This window comes from Schistocerca cancellata, chromosome 3 (assembly GCF_023864275.1).
Source record: "Schistocerca cancellata isolate TAMUIC-IGC-003103 chromosome 3, iqSchCanc2.1, whole genome shotgun sequence".
In the NCBI taxonomy this organism is placed as follows: domain Eukaryota; kingdom Metazoa; phylum Arthropoda; class Insecta; order Orthoptera; family Acrididae; genus Schistocerca; species Schistocerca cancellata.
Window position 1 is genome coordinate 69,936,216 of NC_064628.1, and position 5,237 is coordinate 69,941,452.

The 5,237-nt window shown below is 45.6% G+C and overlaps 1 non-coding gene across 1 annotated transcript; it reads right to left on the reverse strand.

The window, feature by feature from the left end:
• Positions 1 to 4,585: 4,585 nt before the first annotated feature.
• Trnat-ugu (transfer RNA threonine (anticodon UGU)) lies at positions 4,586 to 4,660 on the reverse strand. The gene has a single exon. It is a non-coding gene; the product is annotated as a tRNA-Thr (tRNA).
• Between the last annotated feature and the right edge of the window lie 577 nt (positions 4,661 to 5,237).

Below are 5,237 nucleotides of genomic sequence, written 5' to 3' on the forward strand. Positions count from 1 at the left end.
GCTTCAGCAGTTCTGTGGTATGCTTTTCCCAGTTGAATTTCTTATCAAGCTGTAATCCCAAGAACGTAACGCTGTCCCCTTCTTCTATCTGCTTGTCATCGTATGTTAGGCATATACACCCCTTACAAGTTATGAACTACATTTAGTGTGTTTTTTCAAAGTTTAGTGACAAAGAATTGGCTAGGAACCAGTGAGTAATGTCCATAAATATTTTATTAGCTGATCTTTCTAAGACTAAACTTGATTTGCTATTTACTGCAATGTTTGTATCATCGGCAAACAAAACGAACTGGGCAAGCTGTAGAGGAAGACAGACATTGGAATACATGCAAGTACCGCTCTGAGATGAAGAGGTTGCCACAGGAGAGCAATTCATATCGGGCTGCATCCAATCCGTCAGAAGACGAAAAAAAGAAGTGATACTACCGAATAAAAATAGAGGGGCAGATGTTTTAATCCCATAGGTATGGTGTAATGGACCACTGGTAAGCTACGACTTTTATTTGCTAAAATACGGTAAATATCTTGTGAAATCAGATGCATCTTCTTTGAAACATCCGATACATTTAGCGATTGTTGGAAAATTGCTGTCTCGTCGTCCAGTTCTCCAGGTAGTTTGCAGTGATTTTTCCCGCCACCCCGCCATCCTCACGCAGATTCAGTAATCTACGACACTTCGAGTTCGATTGGGAGAGAGATGGGTCGACAGGCCTACATATGTACTATACGAGGGTCCAGTCCACTAGGAGCTCTTTTTTTTTCTTTTTTCAAAAGGCTGCGTTGTATTCAACGTGTGTGAAAGTTATACCCACAACCTTCGAGGATAGCGAGGTGCTGGTGGTGGAGGAGAGACGGGCTTTCAGACAACGGTAGGCTACAGCTGATGACCATGCGAAGCACACGCACACGTGCGAATGCTGTCGACACTGAAGGCCGCATTACACGCAGTTTGGCTGGGTACCCCACGAGACTACTGCCGACCTCTCGTTGCAGTATTAACACGTCGTATCACAGCTGGACGGAAAGCTCGAAGAATTTCTACGTGTTCTTCCGTAGGAGCACGTGTGTCAGCGATTACACAGAGTATGTCAACAGCGGGCTAGCAATTTGTACGTATTACAATGCAAAACAGAAAGGAGATAGAATGGTCACAAGAAGAGCACAGAATGCAATAAAATAATTAGGCATAATTCTACAACGCTTGAAGGAACTGAAACTTCTTGTTTTCTTTAAACGTGAAACTAGAGCAGAAAGAAACATGGAACAGGAACGTACCCTCAGATGAGGAATAAAGAGCAAAGGATATAATTGTCTATTTGTAAGCTACATCTAAATGAGAGAAACGATACTAACTTATTGAGTCAAAAAGTTAAGATGGAGTGTGGTCCAATTTGTTTCCATCAGAAAAATGTTTTTTCAGGTATGGTTCAAATGGCTCTGAGCACTATAGGACTTTAACATCTGAGGTCATCAGTCCCCTAGAACTTAGAACTACTTAAACCGAACTAACCTAAGAACATCACACACATCCATGCCCTAGGCAGCATTCGAACCTGCGACCGCAGCGGTCGCGTGGTTCCAAACTGAAGCGCCTAGAACCGCCCGGCCACAACGGCGGGCCGTTTTTTCAAGTAAACGTGAGAAAGAGTTTGTTTCTATAGCCATCTTCCGGAACAGCTGTCATATAACAAGTCTTTTCGCCTTAAGCGTACTGCAGCTTTTAAGACACGTTTTGCTTTCATTGACAAAGCATCACTACTGACAGCTGGTGTTTATTGGCACTTTTTACGTATGTCGAAGACAACAACTTTATCCCTCGATGCTAGCAGAGCCTGTAGTACTCTCGTAAAACTTCGCACAAGCTGCCCGCAACTAGATTTACGCTGACCTTACTAGTACTGAATGCAAAAGAAGTAAAGCTAAAGTGAATTTTGTATTCCTGCAACTTCAGTTCACCTAAAGTTTCGGTACAGTTCCTTCTAAACACTACGACGGATTCCTTTGTTCAGTCTTCTCCTAGCGAGTCAGTACTCCAACTCCTAAGTAGCTGAATGTTGCAAGACGTCTAAACTCGTAAGCTTCCGCCATTTCTTCTATGATTAGGCAAGAACAGGAGAGGACAGAGATAGAGATCTTAAGTGAAGGCACAGCTGTACTAAGAATCTCAGGCTGTTTCTAAACGTCATGATATATTTATTGTCAAAACTAGTATGGAGATATGCGTATGTGAGTGCACACATGCGTACATACTCGAGCTGTGTGTGTGTGTGGGGGGGGGGGGGGGGGGTGCACATGTATGATACATCAACCACTCCACACTCTACATCCGGTAGTGAGTTAAAGTAAGTTCTCCACAGTTTTTCATGCATTACAGCAGTATAGTACCCTGGCAAAGCCGCCAAAACTGGGCCTTATCCCTCCGCTACCCCACCCCCCCAAAAACCACCCTTCTTCTTATTTTTCAAATCATATTTAACACATTTTAATTTGGTAAGTTAGTTTGATAAATAAAAAGCACAGTGAAACAGACTATCAAGTACGATTTTATATAAGAATTGCATGCCTTAAACGTCTAGCAAAGAGATTAGCAAAGAACATTAAGAGATCGATGTTTTAACATATGTCAGAGTTTCATTTGCACAGTAACAAGAACAGAACGCCTTACATATAAGCAAAGACTACTTTCAGTGAACTTACGATATCAGATGCATGAACAATGCATCCAGTGACCGATAGCACAACATACACGTTTTTTATAGGATGGTTCACAGTAGATGTGCAGACTATGGCTCTCCTTTAGCATATCGACTAACAACTCTTATAAAATTATTACACAGCCACAGAGGGTTTATTCGTGAATTTCTTTTTTACTTGCATTTCAGATCGTATCAACCGAAACTTGGGAGCACGAAACGTGCTGTGTGGAAGGACAGGTCTCCACCTCTTTCGTTTGCTTCCTCCACCGCCACGAATCGCTCCAGTCCTCGGTCGTCACGAACAGTGAAAAATCGAAAACCTTTAGTCAAATAGCATATTTTGCTTCAGCACCCGCACTCCGATCTTTGAGATCCTACAATAACGTACCGAAGTAGCAACAAGAACTCCATTGTTGAACATGAGCTGCCTGGCCAGCAGCAGTCTGAACCAAGCGCACTGTTGCAACACAAATCGTGTTAGCGGTCGGTGTTTGTACAGTAGTGGTCATTGCTTTGTGAGGCTACTAGGATGAAATAACACGGTGACAACAACGTGTGCTTACAGTCACAGGCCGAGGGAAAGGTTTCTTCGTGTATGCAGAAGACAGGACCATGACGTATGGGAGAACTCACTTACGGTACCTCTTCCCGTTAATTCTTAATCCGTTTTCTTTCCGGTCAGTTTTCGCGCCCCCTCTGTCCCTTCGCTTTTGGCGGAAGCCTATCTCGTCACACCCTCGGTATGCCCCTGCATAACAGTATTTAGCTATACGTTTCCATACTTGAGCTAAACATGGAAATATCCTGTGGCAGCGACTTACTGCAAGAAATCGTTTGTTGGATGGATAAGTTTGGCATAAAGAAGACCTACACTGAACAGCCATAACATTATGAACACCGACCTGCTATCGATATAAACCCGTCCAGACGATAGCAGTGTAATTGGCGAGGAACGACTGTTAGTCAGGCACACGCAAGGTGCATGTAGTATCGGTGAGCGTGCTCTCCATGTGTAGGATGGGAAAAGCACGCGATCTGTCCGAATTTGACCGAGGGCAGATTGTGTTGCCTCTTAGACTCGATATCGCCATTTCGGGTGTCCAAAATGTGGCGAGTGCCTCCAACATGTGGCGAAACCAAGCTGAAACCAGATTCAGACGTCGTTGGGTTGGACGGTCACTCGTCGTAACACATGTTGGACGTGGTAGGCTGGGAAGATTGGTAAAACGGGACAGGCGGTGAACTGTGGCGAAACTAACATCAGACTTTAATGCTGGACAGAGTACAAGTGGTACAAGTGTGTCTGAACACACAGTGCACCGAACACTCCTAACAGTGGGCCACTGCAGTGACGACCCATGCATGTGCCAATGTTAACACCTCGATATCGCAGCTACGACTGAAAAGGGCACGTGACAATCGGCACTGGACGTTGTCGCAATGGCAAAACGTTTCATAGTCTGATGAATGCCGACACCTTCTTCATCGTGCCAGTGGGAAGGCGCGAATGTGTCGTCTTCCAGGGGAACGGCTCCTTCACACTTGTACTGTGGGACGGAGACAAGCTGGCGGCGACTCTGTTATGCTCTGGGGAATATTCACGTGAGCTTCCATGGGTTAAGTGGAGCCCTTGTCAGACACCGTGGTGGCCAAGGAATATCGTACACTGGTTTTTGAACGCGTACACCCCATCATGACGATCATGTTTCCCCACGGCAGTGATATTTTTTTAGCAGGATAATGCACCATCTCGCAAGGCCTGGAATGTCGTGGAGTGGTTCGAGGAACAAAGTGACGAGTTCCAATTCAATTAAATGATAATTAAATTGAAACCCTTAGCTGCGGACAGATGTTGTTGATATACATCAATGGGGACAGCTGAAAATGTGTGCCCCGACCGGGACTCGAACCCGGGACCTCCTGCTTACAAGGCAGACGCTCTATCCATCTGAGCCACCGAGGGCACAGAGGATAGTGCGACTGCAGGGATACTACGAAGGTATGTTCAAAAATGGATTTGGGCACTATGGGGCTTTACTTCTGAGGTCATCAGTCCCCTAGAACTTAGAACTACTTAAACGTAACTAACCTAAGGACATCACACACATCCATGCCCGAGGCAGGATTTGAACCTGCGACCGTAGCGGTCTCGCGGTTCCAGACTGTAGCGCCTAGAACCGCTCGGCCACAGCGGCCAGCTCGAATGCAGGTTGTGGAAAGCTGGGAATGTGGATCTCACAGGAAGCGTGGAAGAGTAAGTTCCTGCAGTCGCGCTATCCTCTGTGCCCTCGGTGGCTCAGAGGGATTGAGCGTCTGCCATGCAAGCAGGAGATCCCGGGTTCGAGTCCAGGTCGGGGCACACATTTTCAACTGTCTTCATAGATGTATATGAGCAGTACCTGTCGGCAGGAAGGGTCACGATTTAATTATCATTTCATTCTAGAGAAGCTGCACGGTCATCTCTTCTTTCGGGAACAGATACCATCCAATTAACGTGCTGGCCCCCAAACTCGCCAGATCTGAACCCAATGAAATACATCT